The 16709-nt window shown below is 39.1% G+C and overlaps 1 pseudogene; it reads left to right on the top strand.

Moving 5' to 3' along the window:
* The first annotated feature begins 1324 nt into the window (after nucleotides 1–1324).
* Nucleotides 1325–16336, top strand: LOC128664407 (protein bicaudal C homolog 1-B-like; annotated as a pseudogene).
* The last annotated feature ends 373 nt before the right edge of the window (nucleotides 16337–16709 follow it).

The following is a 16709-nucleotide window of genomic DNA, read 5'->3' as shown; positions in this document are numbered from 1 at the left end:
ACGTGGTGTAGTGTTGCCAGGTTGGGGTGAAGGTTCCCCTGATACAATACAATTCTGTTTTGTTTTAGTTTTTTTGAATTTGTGCTAATTGTAAGTAAAAACCCATGTAACATTTAAAAAAAAGAAATAGTAAAAAGTAAAAAGTCAATTTAATAAGGGACATAGTTCCTCTAAAGGCTGTTCCACTAATCCTAAATAGCTAAAAGGTTCCCCAGCAGAATATATGAATCAACACCATGGCCCTTTTTGTAATAAGTATCATACTAAATGGTCCCGACTAACTAAAAAAAAGGGGTCCAATATATGGCCAGAGGGTGGCTCTTGGAACTTAGATAAAATAAATACCCTAAGTAATGTTTTAACAGAGGTTTCAAAAAAGAACAACCCTACATCAGAAGAGTGGAAAGCATATTTTAAATGGAATACTGAGGCAGTAAAAAGACAGTGTGAGTTGTTAAAGGCTTCGCTAGAGTATAATTATCAAAAAGAAATTAAAAACAGAATTAAATCTTCCACTAAGGGAAGAAAGAGCAAAAAAAAATAAGAGTGCAAGGTGTAAAAGAATAAAATGTTTCAAATGTGGAAAAGTGGACACATGAGCAAAGATTGTTGGTCACCTCCAGCAGCACACAGACACAAGAGCTGCATGTAAGAGGGAGGGGTATAGGAATACTGATAGGACTGGTAAAAGTATGTGTTAGAAAAGTTTGTGTTTTAATGATTAAAAGATTAAATAATACATTAAAACTGTGCTTTATATTCTTTAAGTGGGTAAATCATGTTTTAGTGTTTGTTATCAGCGAGTACCCATAGAAAAAGTAATTTTCTATTATACAATTTTGTAAAAATAGGAATAATTGAGAGGAAATGTATTTCTTTGTTAGATGGTTCAGAATGTAATGCTCATGAAAATGTGTATAAATATTGAAGAGGTGCTGGAGGTATGTAAGGAGATATTAGAAGTTTGTATGGTGGGTTTTTCACCTTAGGAGTAAATATTTTTGAAGTTTTAATTAGTGGTTGATTGTCAGTGTTCAATGTGTCTGTTTTTTTTTCAGAGCAATAGTGCACAATGTGTAGTTGAAGGTAAATGTTGTATTTTGAACTTTTTGTGTTTAAGGTTTATTGTGTTCTCCACTGAAATTACACAGAATTATTGATGGTAAATTATTTGCCGCAAATATTCATATATATACATATTGTCTTGTATTGATTTTCGGAACTGGCCAGCTGCAATAATTATGCAAAGACAATATTTAGTTCAAATAATATTTAGTGGATGAATACAATTAAACCAGGTATAATCTCAGCTCAGTGCAACTCCATGAGCGGACACATGACCCAGTCAGACCCGGGCTCCAACAGCGAGCGAAGTGCTGACTCCCCACTGCCCTGTTCGGAAGATGATTCTCTTGGCCCTGCTGTCCCCCACAATCCTGAGTTGGGTGAAGAAAGATTCCGAGTGGATAGGAAGAAGTTGGAGACCATGTTGCAAGCTGCAGCAGAAGGCAAGGGGAAAAGTGGGCAAGACTTCTTTCAGAAGATTATGGAAGAGACAAACACACAGATTGCTTGGCCTTCCAAGCTGAAGATAGGAGCAAAGTCAAAGAAAGATCCCCACATCAAAGTTTCTGGCAAAAAAAAAGAAATGTGAAGGAAGCAAAATAAAGGATTATGTCTGTTTTAGACACAAAGAGCAACCGGGTCACATTAAAAAGGATGTCTCGCACACAGAGCATTCACATGTTATTGGTAAAGGTGGGCAATAACATTAAGAAAGTGATGGAAGAAACTGGGTGTCATATACACTTTCCAGACTCAAACAGAAATAACCAAGCAGAAAAAAACAACCAGGTGTCCATTGCAGGACAGCCAGCCGTGTTGAGTCTGCAAGAGTAAGAATAAGGGAGCTGCTACTTTGTGATAATGTTTGAACTACCTATAGTTGGAATTCTGCAGCCAATTCCAGACCCAAACTCTCCACAATTTAGCACATATCCCTGTCAGGGATTTATCTCTTTTCCTACTGTGCCTTTAAGAATGTCAACTCACTACCCTATTTAAGGCTCCTCCCAACAGAACTCATTGCTTGGTAATTTGTTGCTCAGTGTGAAGCTGCTTCAGAAGAGACCTAGCCGTTTATACTACTTTGTATTCTCAACTTATTGCTCTCCTTGAGTATCTGCCTATTTGAATCAACTTGCAGATTCTCTTTTGTGCTTGAAGATTTGCTCCGTTTGTTCACTAAGAGATTTCTCAGTCTCTCTCCTGTAGTGAGGTTGTTCCCCTGCAGCGTGTGACGTCACGCTCCTCATTCTCCCGCCGCGGATCTCTGCCAGGCTCTCTGCGATACTCCTAGGACTTGTTGCTGTGTGGTAACTGTATCGCTATGTGCTAATATCATCTACAATATTTCTAGTCTATATATATTGCATTCTATGAACTGTGTGTATTGCTGCAACCTCATTTCTCTTTCACTTGCTATATATTGTGGAACGCTCATTTGCTGGATTTCCATATTCGCTTCAGATATCAAATATGCACTAATCCTTTTTACTGCTATTTACCAAATTACAAACAAATAACTGTGACAAAGGATTATTTCAAAGTACCATTATTCATTATCGGACTGCATAAGCATATTTCAGACTTTACGCAATTAACCTCTATTGTGCTTGTAATGAACTGTTTGCTCTAACTTAACCTATATCTGTTTCCTCAAGTTTACCACAGCTTATATTTACTCTGATTGAACAACCCTGCAAAGTACTAATATTCATTATCAAAGTATGGTTTACAAAATGACCAGAGGTTGACTATTCACTTATCAAAGTACTGTGTTAATTTCAGTGTGTTTGTTAAAGCCTGCTGCATAAACTATTTCCATTGCAACTCTGTTTGAATTAAGGCACCTGCACTAATTAACTCTTTCACTACTGCTGCAGTCAATCCTATAAGACTTACTCTCTTTTCTGCTTTAAACATTTATTGTTGCGTGAAGGTTCCGGTTTCACTCAGCAACCCTGCTGTAGTGACCCTCAGATCAATGAGCATATCAGGGTTCCCTTAAGTTAAATCTGTGGGAATCCGAGGTAAGGTGTGAGACTGAGTGGTCCTGCATAAAGCAGGGTGCTGTAATTGTAGTGTTCTCTAAAAACAACTAAACATATCCTTACATATTACCAAGCCTTAAAAAAGGAATACTACTAACAGCTAAAATCATGGATGTAAGTGAACTGTCCAGGAGAGTTGGTTCTTTAGCTCAGAGTATGGATCACATGATTCAAGGCTTAAGGGATATACAACTAGAAAATCAGAGGTATAACATTTTTTATTAATGATCATCTTGCAAACAAAACTACTAATGTTGAGTCATGTCCAGAAACCCATTGTTAGTCCACCGAAAAGTTCTCTGGGGACAGAGCTATGTTTAGGGATTTCAGGAATTCCTTTTTACTGCTTTTTACTTTGAAACCTAAGTCATACCCAACTGACAGGATTAGAGTTCTAACTGTTAATTTCATTTCTCAGAGGTGAGGCCAGGTCTTGGGCCAATGCTTTCTATAAAAAAAATGATCCTATCCTAAATTCACTAGAAGATTTTTTTTTTCTGCAATGTCTCTTTTATATGAAGATCACAATAGAAAAAATACTGCTGAAACTGCCATTATGTCTCTAAGGCAGGGCAAAAGAATGGTAGAAGACTACATTAATGAATTTAAAAGATGGGCTCCTGACACCCTGTGGAATATTCCTGCTTTACGTAATCAGTTCCGTTTGGGACTCAATGATGCAGTTAAGGATGAATTGGCAAGGGGTGTGATTCCAGAGGACTTGGATGAATTGATGACTCTCTCTATTGGCATAGATTGTCGGCTTAGGGAAAGGAAGTCAGAGAGATCTTATTCAGAGACTACCCCCAGAAGAAACCCAATTATCATCACTCAACACCTTCCACAGCATTCACTAGACCCATAGAAGAACCCATGGATGTTGCAGTTATTAGGGGGACCCTTGAGACCTGAGGAGAAAGCTAGGCGTAAGCTACTAAACCTATGTCTATACTGTGCTGAAAAGAACCATGCTGTTAGGGACTGTCCCTCCTCTCTGATTCGACAAAAGAAGGGTAAGACTTCGTCCAATGACCATACTGTTAATTTGGTTGACAGCATAAAATCTCATCTATCTATTTATGTCTCCCTACAGTGGGTCCCATCAGAAGATAAACGTTCAGGCCATAATTGACTCTGGGGCTTCTGGGAATTTTGCTGATAACACTTTTGTTGTTAATAATCACATCCCACTAATAAAGAAGAGTGTTGCTTTAGCTATTCGTCTGGTTGACGGTTCATTCTTTAGCTCTGGTCCCATAACTCACCACACTATCCCACTCAAAGTTGTTACCCCTTCAGGACACACAGAGCTTATTTGTTTTGATGTTCTTCCATCTTCTGTCTATCCATTAATCCTTGGACTGAATTGGTTAATAAAGCATAATCCCACTATATCGTGGTCCACAGCATCAGTAGTTTTTGATTCAAACCATTGTAAACAATCCTGTTTTGGGGGTACACACACTTTGTCATATCACTGAACATAAGTTACCAGAATGATTATAGTGAATTTGCTGATGTTTTTGATAAAAAGGAGGCTGAGTCTTTACCTCCACACAGAGACTATGACTGTCCTATTGATCTTATACCTGGAAGCTCCATACCATATGGACATATATATCCATTGTCACAGCCAGAATTAAATCATTTAAAAGAATATTTAGATGATAACTTGAAAAAAGGCTTTATTAGACCTTCACATCCTCTGCAGCTGCAGCACTGTTCTTTGTAAAAAACAAGGATGGCAGTCTTAGACCCATCATTGATTATAGGCAGTTGAACAAATGCACAAAAAAGAACAGATACCCCCTGGCCCCTCATACCTGAACTTATTGAACGTTTACAAGGTGCCACAGTTTTTACTAAACTTGACCTCAGAGGTGCTTACAATCTGATTAGGATGAGGGCAGGGGATGAATGGTTAACTGCATTTCGTACTAGATACGGTTTATATGAATACACTGTAATGCCCTTTGGGTTGTGCAATGCCCCAGCGACTTTTCAATGTTTTATAAATGATGTCTTTCATGATTTGTTAGATATTTGTATTGTCGTATACTTGGATGACATCTTGGTTTACTCAAATTCTCTACAGGATCACATTGTACATGTCAAACAAGTGTTGACACGTTAAGGGCACACCATCTTTATGCAAAGCTTGAAAAGTGTATTTTTAATACAAACACCATATCATTCCTTGGTTTTGCATCTCACCAGCTGGAATTCAATGGAGTCAAGCAAAGTAGAAGCTATCACTAATTGGCCTATTCTCGTAATAAAAAAGATGTTCAAAGATTCCTTGGCTTTGCGAACTTTTATAGAAAGTTCATTAAGACTTTTCACTTATTGTTAGACCTCTCACTACGCTAACACGTAAGCAAGTTAAGTTTGTATGGAATCAAGATGCTGATCATTCCTTCAATACTCTAAAAACTAAATTTGTTTCAGCCCCTATTTTACAGTTTCCAGATCCCACATGTCAATTTACGCTAGAAGTCGATGCTTCTGAGTTTGCTGTGGGGGCTGTTTTATCTCAAAGACGTTCTGAAAAAGAACCTTTACATCCTGTCTCCTACTATTCTGGAACTATGAGTTCAGCAGAGATTAATTATGGAATCGGTGATAAGGAACTTCTTGCAATCAAATCAGCTTTGGAGTTCTGGCGACACCTCCTAGAGGGTGCAACATATCCAATCACCATCTATACAGATCAACCGTAATTTAGAATATTAAAATCAAACAAGACCCTTACTGCTCGTCAGGTTCGATGGAGTTTGTTCTTCTCCTCGTTTTGATTACGTCATTACTTATAGACCCAGGTTCCAAAAATTATGAAAGCTGATGCTCTTTCTAGAAAAGACCCTCGTCCTACTGGTGTGGTTCCTCCTTCATCTATCATACCTCCGGATAGAATTATTTGTTTAACAACTGAGTTTAAAACCATCTTACAAGAACATCTGAAGGATGATTCATCTTTGGGTCATTTGGATGTACTAAAACATTCCGACAACTTATACTATCATGGCACTTTAGTGTATATACCTCCTTCTCTCAGGAATGAGATACCCTCTGCTCACGACTCTTTATTGGCTGGTCATTCCTGGAGTTCATAGAACTGCTCATTTGATTAAAAGGAATTACTGGTGGCCAAAGATGAATGATACTATTAAACAGTATATTGATTCCTGTATGGTATGTACAACTAAGAAACATCAGCATAAGAGTCCTTATGGTTACCTTCTCTCTTTACCAGTACCAGACAGACCCTGGGCAGCGATTGCTATGGATTTGTTGTTGATTCTGCCTTCGTCAGCTAATTATAATACCATATTGGTAGTAGTGGACTTATTCTCTAAAATGTCTCATTTCCTTCCACATAGAGGATTGCCTACATCTTCAGAAACTGCTTCACTATTTTTGAATCACATTGTAAAACTACAATGGTTTACCTGAAACAATCACCACAGATAGAGGTACGCAATTCACCCGGAGGGTTTTGGCATCAATTGTGTTCCTTCTCTTAACATTACTAAACGTTTGAGTACCGCTTATCATCCACAAACGAATGTCAAACAGAAAGAACAAATCAAACATTAGAGCAGTACCTTCGTTGCTACACTGCACTCAACAACAAGATAACTGGCATTCTCTACTTGCTACTGCTGAATTTGCTCATAATAATGCCGTAAATTCATCAACTAAAATGACACCATTTACATCAATTATGGATTTCATCCCTCATACTATCCAAATCAGATCAACAATTCCGACATGCCTATAGTTAATGATCTTGTTAATACCATTGCTACACATTTCTCAACATTGAAACAAGTTTTACTAGAAGCCCCAGGCTGTTCAGAAACATCACTACGACCTACGTAATCCAAGCCTCCAGATTACAAGATTGGTGACAAGTTTGGTAAGCACTAAACATTTACGCTTACAAGTTCCATCTAAAAAACTGGCTCCCTATATTTAGGGCCTTATCCGATACAAAAGGTCATCAATGTTAATGCTGTAACACTTAAACTACCAGATTCCATGAAGATACATCCCACATTCCACGTTTCTCTTTTGAAACCTTACAGTGCAATCAGAGACTCAACTCAGAATGAGACGGTGGATCCTTCAGTCATTGGATGGCAATGGAATATGAGATTGAGTCTATTCTAGACTCTCGTTCCCATCGTAATAAACTTCAATATCTTGTCAGTTGGAAAGGATTTGGTCCTGAGGAGGACTCTTGGGAGCCTTCCAATAATGTCTCTGCACCACGTCTTTGTCTCCTTGTTCATAGTAGACATCCTGATCGTCCTGGTCCTTGATCCGCGGAGCGGCTCCTTGGGGGGGGTGTCCTGTCAGGGATTTATCTCTTTTCCTACTGTTGCCTTTAAGAATGTCAACTCACTACCCCTATTTAAGGCTCCTCCCAACAGAACTCATTGCTTGGTAATTTGTTGCTCAGTGTGAAGCTGCTTCAGAAGAGACCTAGCCGTTTATACTACTTTGTATTCTCAACTTATGCTCTCCTTGAGTATCTGCCTATTTGAATCAACTTGCAGATTCTCTTTTGTGCTTGAAGATTTGCTCCGTTTGTTCACTAAGAGATTTCTCAGTCTCTCTCCCTGTAGTGAGGTTGTTCCCCTGCAGCGTGTGACGGTCACGCTCCTCATTCTCCACCGCCGCGGATCTCTGCCAGGCTCTCTGCGATACTCCTAGGACTTGTTGCTGTGTGGTAACTGTATCGCTATGGTGCTAATATCATCTACAATATTTCTAGTCTATATATATTGCATTCTATGAACTGTGTGTATTGCTTGCAACCTCATTTCTCTTTCACTTGCTATATATTGTGGAACGCTCATTTGCTGGATTTCCCATATTCGCTTCAGATATCAAATATGCACTAAACCTTTTTACTGCTATTTACCAAATTACAAACAAATAACTGTGACAAAGATTATTTCAAAGTACCATTATTCATTATCGGACTGCATAAGCATATTTCAGACTTTACGCAATTAACCTCTATTGTGCTTGTAATGAACTGTTTGCTCTAACTTAACCTATATCTGTTTCCTCAAGTTTACCACAGCTTATATTACTCTGATTGAACAACCCTGCAAGAGTACTAATATTCATTATCAAAGTATGGTTTACAAAAATGACCAGAGGTTGACTTATTCACTTATCAAAGTACTGTGTTAATTTCAGTGTGTTTGTTAAAGCCTGCTGCATAAACTATTTCCATTGCAACTCTGTTTGAATTAAGGCACCTGCACTAATTAACTCTTTCACTACTGCTGCAGTCAATCCTATAAGACTTACTCTCTTTTCTGCTTTAAACATTTATTGTTGCGTGAAGGTTCCGGTTTCACTCAGCAACCCTGCTGTAGTGACCCTCAGATCAATGAGCATATCAGGGTTCCCTTAAGTTAAATCTGTGGGAATCCGAGGTAAGGTGTGAGACTGAGGTGGTCCTGCATAAAGCAGGGGGCTGTAATTGTAGTGTTCTCTAAAAACAACTAAACATATCCTTACATATTACCAAGCCTTAAAAAAGGAATACTACTAACAGCTAAAATCATGGATGTAAGTGAACTGTCCAGGAGAGTTGGTTCTTTAGCTCAGAGTATGGATCACATGATTCAAGGCTTAAGGGATATACAACTAGAAAATCAGAGTATAACATTTTTTATTAATGATCTCTTGCAAACAAAAACTACTAATGTTGAGTCATGTCCAGAACCCATTGTTAGTCCACCGGAAAAGTTCTCTGGGGACAGAGCTATGTTTAGGGATTTCAGGAATTCCTTTTACTGCTTTTTACTTTGAAACCAAAGTCATACCCAACTGACAGGATTAGAGTTCTAACTGTAATTCATTTCTCAGAGGTGAGGCCAGGTCTTGGGCCAATGCTTTCTATAAAAAAAAATGATCCTATCCTAAATTCACTAGAAGATTTTTTTTTTCTGCAATGTCTCTTTTATATGAAGATCACAATAGAAAAAATACTGCTGAAAACTGCCATTAGGTCTCTAAGGCAGGGCAAAAGAATGGTAGAAGACTACATTAATGAATTATAAAAGATGGGCTCCTGACAACCCTGTGGAATATTCCTGCTTTACGTAATCAGTTCCGTTTGGGACTCAATGATGCAGTTAAGGATGAATTGGCAAGGGGTGTGATTCCAGAGGACTTGGATGAATTGATGACTCTCTCTATTGGCATAGATTGTCGGCTTAGGGGAAAGGAAGTCAGAGAGATCTTATCAGAGACTACCCCAGAAGAAACCCCAATTATCATCACTCAACACCTTCCACAGCATTCACTAGACCCCATAGAAGAACCCATGGATGTTGCAGTTATTAGGGGACCCTTGAGACCTGAGGAGAAAGGCTAGGCGTAAGCTACTAAACCTATGTCTATAACTGTGCTGAAAAGAACCATGGCTGTTAGGGACTGTCCCTCTCTGATTCGACAAAAGAAGGGTAAGACTTCGTCCAATGACCATACTGTTAATTTGGTTGACAGCATAAAATCTCATCTATCTATTTATGTCTCCCTACAGTGGTCCCATCAGAAGATAAACGTTCAGGCCATAATTGACTCTGGGGCTTCTGGGAATTTTGCTGATAACACTTTTGTTGTTAATAATCACATCCCACTAATAAAGAAGAGTGTTGCTTTAGCTATTCGTCTGGTTGACGGTTCATTCTTATAGCTCTGGTCCCATAACTCACCACACTATCCCCACTCAAGTTGTTACCCCTTCAGGACACACAGAGCTTATTTGTTTTGATGTTCTTCCATCTTCTGTCTATCCATTAATCCTTGGACTGAATTGGTTAATAAAGCATAATCCCACTATATCGTGGTCCACAGCATCAGTAGTTTTTGATTCAAACCATTGTAAACAATCCTGTTTTGGGGTACACACACTTTGTCATATCACTGAACATAAGTTACCAGAATGTTATAGTGAATTTGCTGATGTTTTTGATATAAAGGAGGCTGAGGTCTTTACCTCCACACAGTAGACTATGACTGTCCTATTGATCATATACCTGGAAGCTCCATACCATATGGACATATATATCCATTGTCACAGCCAGAATTAAATCATTTAAAAGAATATTTAGATGATAACTTGAAAAAAGGCTTTATTAGACCTTCCACATCCTCTGCAGCTGCTGCAATGTTTCTTTGTAAAAAACAAGGATGGCAGTCCTTAGACCCATCATTGATTATAGGCAGTTGAACAAATGCACAAAAAAAACAGATACCCCCTGCCCCTCATACCTGAACTTATTGAACGTTTACAAGGTGCCACAGTTTTTACTAAACTTGCACCTCAGAGGTGCTTACAATCTGAATAGGATGAGGGCAGGGGGATGAATGGTTACTGCAATTTCGTACTAGATACGGTTTATATGAATACACTGTAATGCCCTTTGGGTTGTGCAATGCCCCAGCGACTTTTCAATGTTTTATAAATGATGTCTTTCATGATTTGTTAGATATTTGTATTGTCGTATACTTGGATGACATCTTGGTTTACTCAAATTCTCTACAGGATCACATTGTACATGTCAAACAAGTGTTGACACGTTTAAGGGCACACCATCTTTATGCAAAGCTTGAAAAGTGTATTTTTAATACAAACACCATTATCATTCTTGGTTATTGCATCTCACCAGCTGGAATTTCAATGGAGGTCAAGCAAAGTAGAAGCTATCACTATTGGCCTATTCCTCGTAATAAAAAAGATGTTCAAAGATTCCTTGGCTTTGCGAACTTTTATAGAAAGTTCATTAAAGACTTTTTCACATATTGATTAGACCTCTCACTACGCTAAACACGTAAGCAAGTTAAGTTTGTATGGAATCAAGATGCTGATCATTCCTTCAATACTCTAAAAACTAAATTTGTTTCAGCCCCTATTTTACAGTTTCTCCAGATCCCACATGTCCCAATTTACGCTAGAAGTCGATGCTTCTGAGTTTGCTGTGGGGGCTGTTTTATCTCAAAGACGTTCTGAAAAGAACCTTTACATCCTGTCTCTACTATTCTGGAACTATGAGTTCAGCAGAGATTAATTATGGAATCGGTGATAAGGAACTTCTTGCAATCAAATCAGCTTTGGAGTTCTGGCGACACCTCCTAGAGGGTGCAACATATCCAACATCACCATCTATACAGATCACCGTAATTTAGAATATTTAAAAACAACAAGACCCTTAACTGCTCGTCAGGTTCGATGGAGTTTGTTCTTCTCTCGTTTTGATTACGTCAATTACTTATAGACCAGGTTCCAAAAATATGAAAGCTGATGCTCTTTCTAGAAAAGACCCTCGTCCTACTGGTGTGGTTCCCTCCTTCATCTATCATACCTCCGGATAGAATTATTTGTTTAACAACTGTGTTTAAAACCATCTTACAAGAACATCTGAAGGATGATTCATCATTTGGGTCATTTTGGATGTACTAAAACATTCCGACAACTTATACTATCATGGCACTTTATTGTATATACCTCCTTCTCTCAGGAATGAGATACCTCTGCTCACGACTCTTTATTGGCTGGTCATCCTGGAGTTCATAGAACTGCTCATTTGATTAAAAGGAATTACTGGTGGCCAAAGATGAATGATACTATTAAACAGTATATTGATTCCTGTATGGTATGTTACAACTAAGAAACATCAGCATGAAGAGTCCTTATGGTTACCTTCTCTTCTTACCAGTACCAGGACAGACCCTGGGGGCAGCGATTGCTATGGATTTTGTTTGTTGATTCTGCCTTCGTCAGCTAATTATAATACATATTGGTAGTAGTGGACTTATTCTCTAAAATGTCCTCATATCCTTCCACATAGAGGATTGCCTACATCTTCAGAAACTGCTTCACTATTTTTGAATCACATTGTAAAACTACATGGTTTACCTGAAACAATCACCACAGATAGAGGGTACGCAATTCACCTCGAGGTTTTGGAATCATTGTGTTCCTCTCTTAACATTACTAAACGTTTGAGTACCCGCTTATCATCCACAAACGAATGGTCAAACAGAAAGAACAAATCAACATTAGAGCAGTACCCTTCGTTGCCTTACTGCACTCAACAACAAGATAACTGGCATTCTCTACTTGCTACTGCTGAATTTGCTCATAATAATGCCGTAAATTCATCAACTAAAATGACACCATTTTACATCAATTATGGATTTCATCCCTCATACTATCCAAATCAGATCAACAATTCCGACATGCCTATAGTTAATGATCTTGTTAATACCATTGCTACCAATTTCTCAACATTGAAACAAGTTTTACTAGAAGCCCAGGCTGTTCAGAAACATCACTACGACCTACGTAGATCCAAGCCTCCAGATTACAAGATTGGTGACAAAGTTTGGTTAAGCACTAAACATTTACGCTTACAAGTTCCATCTAAAAAACTGGCTTCCCTATATTTAGGGCCTTATCCGATACAAAAGGTCATCAATGTTAATGCTGTAACACTTAAACTACCAGATTCCATGAAGATACATCCCACATTCCACGTTTCTCTTTTGAAACCTTACAGTGCAATCAGAGACTCAACTCAGAATGAGACGGTGGATCCTTCAGTCATTGATGGCATGGAATATGAGATTGAGTCTATTCTAGACTCTCGTTCCCATCGTAATAAACTTCAATATCTTGTCAGTTGGAAAGGATTTGGTCCTGAGGAGGACTCTTGGGAGCCTTCCAATAATGTCTCTGCACCACGTCTTGTCTCCTTGTTTCATAGTAGACATCCTGATCGTCCTGGTCCTTGATCCGCGGAGCGGCTCCTTGGGGGGGGTGTCCTGTCAGGGATTTATCTCTTTTCCTACTGTGCCTTTAAGAATGTCAACTCACTACCCCTATTTAAGGCTCCTCCCAACAGAACTCATTGCTTGGTAATTTGTTGCTCAGTGTGAAGCTGCTTCAGAAGAGACCTAGCCGTTTATACTACTTTGTATTCTCAACTTATTGCTCTCCTTGAGTATCTGCCTATTTGAATCAACTTGCAGATTCTCTTTTGTGCTTGAAGATTTGCTCCGTTTGTTCACTAAGAGATTTCTCAGTCTCTCTCCTGTAGTGAGGTTGTTCCCCTGCAGCGTGTGACGTCACGCTCCTCATTCTCCCGCCGCGGATCTCTGCCAGGCTCTCTGCGATACTCCTAGGACTTGTTGCTGTGTGGTAACTGTATCGCTATGTGCTAATATCATCTACAATATTTCTAGTCTATATATATTGCATTCTATGAACTGTGTGTATTGCTGCAACCTCATTTCTCTTTCACTTGCTATATATTGTGGAACGCTCATTTGCTGGATTTCCATATTCGCTTCAGATATCAAATATGCACTAAACCTTTTTACTGCTATTTACCAAATTACAAACAAATAACTGTGACAAAGATTATTTCAAAGTACCATTATTCATTATCGGACTGCATAAGCATATTTCAGACTTTACGCAATTAACCTCTATTGTGCTTGTAATGAACTGTTTGCTCTAACTTAACCTATATCTGTTTCCTCAAGTTTACCACAGCTTATATTACTCTGATTGAACAACCCTGCAAAGTACTAATATTCATTATCAAAGTATGGTTTACAAAATGACCAGAGGTTGACTTATTCACTTATCAAAGTACTGTGTTAATTTCAGTGTGTTTGTTAAAGCCTGCTGCATAAACTATTTCCATTGCAACTCTGTTTGAATTAAGGCACCTGCACTAATTAACTCTTTCACTACTGCTGCAGTCAATCCTATAAGACTTACTCTCTTTTCTGCTTTAAACATTTATTGTTGCGTGAAGGTTCCGGTTTCACTCAGCAACCCTGCTGTAGTGACCCTCAGATCAATGAGCATATCAGGGTTCCCTTAAGTTAAATCTGTGGGAATCCGAGGTAAGGTGTGAGACTGAGTGGTCCTGCATAAAGCAGGGGCTGTAATTGTAGTGTTCTCTAAAAACAACTAAACATATCCTTACAATCCCAGACTTACAATATTACAGTATCCTTCGAACAGCGCTCAAGAGTTTACGGTGCTACTGTTATTGTGAGAGGTTCCCAGAATAATACAAGTTCTGTGAAGGAGGGCACAGGGCTACTTCTAGAGCATCTTGCTGGTAGCTTGGCGACTGCTATTCCAGTTAGCACACAGCTAGATATTGCTGCTCAGCATCATCTCTTCATGATGGGACGTAACGGCTGCAAAATCAAACACATCATGCAAAGAACCGGTGCTCAGATTCATTTTCCAGACCCTAATAATCCCTCAAAGAAATCCATGGTCTACCTCCAAGGCACCATAGAGTCAGCCTGTCTTGCCAGACAGTATCGTATGGGTTGTCTTCCACTTGTTTTGATGTTTGACATGAAATAAGAGATTGATGTAGAGCCACAGTACATCACTCAACTCATGGAACAACTGGACGTCTTCATCAGCATTAAACCAAAGACAAAACAGCCAAGTAAATCTGTTAATGTAAAAAGTGTGGAACAAAATGCGTTAAATATGTATGAAGCCAGAAAATGCCTTCTTGGACTTGACAGTAGTGGTGTTACCATTGCAAGTCAATCTATGCTATCCTGCCCAATTGCATGGACTGGATATTTTAGCATCTGCTGGATTGGGACTCACTGGTCTGGGTCTCTTGGGTCCAAATGCACTATCAGTTAATTCGTCTGCAGCTCAAAATTCCTTGCTGTATGCCCTCAATAGTGCTGTTAGCCCTCTACACAGCCCAAGTTCAGCTATACCCAACCAGACTTTGTGGGCAACTTCACTAGCAAATGCTACAGGATTTTCAGCTATACCCCACCTGATGATGCCAGCTGCTGCCCAAGCAACGCTAACCAGTTTTCTGCTATCTGGAGTGCCTAACTTTGGGCAAAACACTCCATCTCCACCTCCCTGGATTGACTCCAGTGGATGTTCATATGAATGTAATACACTCTGAATCCAAGAAAGTCTCATCCAATTTAAACTGACATGTAAAGACTTCAAACATGAAATATGGTCCAACATCTGCATCATCTCTAGGGGACAAAGTGTTAAACTCAAACCTTTGTGATTCATCAAGACAGTCAAACAGCCATAAATCCTCAGAATGAATGCCAAGACTGATTCTGAAGGCTGTAATGACGCTTTTGTAGAAGTCGGCATGCCGAGAAGCTCCTCTCATTCTGCAAACACCAACGAATTGAAGCAAATTCTAAATTCTACCAAAGCACCGTGTACCAAGAGGCAAACTGTTGAGTTGCTACAAGGCACCAAGAATTCTCACTTATATAATTGAGAAAGATTACTCTCTGATTCGGAGATGAGCACTTCAGAAAGTCCAGTGACCGATAAAAAAGCTACTGGAAGAGAAAGGGCTGCGGCAGCACAGCACAATTCTGAGTGAGTACGACTTCATTCTCAGTCATCATATGCAAATATGCAGGCATATGACTGAACAAAAAAAGCTTTTGGCAACAAAGACTATGTTACAAAAGCCAGTTGTCACAGAAGTAAGGACCCCCACAAATACTTGGAGCGGGTTGGGTTTCTCAAAGTCAATGCCAGTGGAAACGATAAAAGAATTATGGCGAGCTAATCATGTGTCAAAGCCTACAATGTCAACCACATATGAGACACCATCTATGTCTCTCAAGGTCAAACAGCCAAGAGCAACTGGGAAGCGGCAGTGATTCTGATAACATGGAGAGACCGGAATGGAATGGATTCACCCCACAATGATTACTCCTCATCAATTGGGAGTCCCAAACGGAAACAAAATAAATCCACTGAACATTATCTTAGCAGCAGTAATTATATGGACTGCATTTCTTCGCTAACTGGAAGCAACGGTTGTAATCTAAATAGTTCTTTCAAGGGAACAGATCTTCCAGAACTATTCAGCAAACTTGGATTAGGTAAATATACAGACATCTTTCAACAGCAAGAGATTGATCTCCAGATGTTCCTCACCCTGACGGACCAAGATTTAAAGGAACTTGGCATTTCAACATTTGGTGCTCAAAGAAAAATGTTGCTGGTGATTTCAGAGCTGAATAAAAACAGAAGGAAGCTTTTTGAACCAACCAATATACGTTCTTCATTTCTGGAAGGAGGGGCAAGTGGTAGACTCCCATGTCAGTATCACACAGACATTGCCAGTGTCAGCGGTCGCTGGTAGCACCCAACAAAAAAACTTAACCATAACCGCAGACCTGTGGACAGGCATTACTCTGCATATTCTTACCATCAGCACTTTAAAACTCAAGGTACCAAGGACCAACGTCCACACAAGAACTTGTGCTTAAAAAATGCTTGTGTTGTCATTCGGAACACCAAATGTGGAATATGTTGTGTACGCCCATGTAGACTGGACCGCATTGCAATAGCAAAAAATAATGATTTCATGTTTTAGTATTTTATGTATAACTATAATGTATGCACTGACATTTTACCTTTATAGAATGAAGAATGAGCCTCTCAACTAGAGGGCTTGAATTAATTGTTTTATTGTGAAGGAATTTTCTAGTATTCAAAATAATCAAGATACTTCT

The sequence above is a fragment of the Bombina bombina genome, chromosome 6 (genome assembly GCF_027579735.1).
Source record: "Bombina bombina isolate aBomBom1 chromosome 6, aBomBom1.pri, whole genome shotgun sequence".
NCBI classification, from domain to species: Eukaryota; Metazoa; Chordata; class Amphibia; order Anura; family Bombinatoridae; genus Bombina; species Bombina bombina.
The sequence above is the reverse complement of the archived record's forward strand: the minus strand, read 5'-3'. Positions and strand labels throughout refer to the sequence as shown.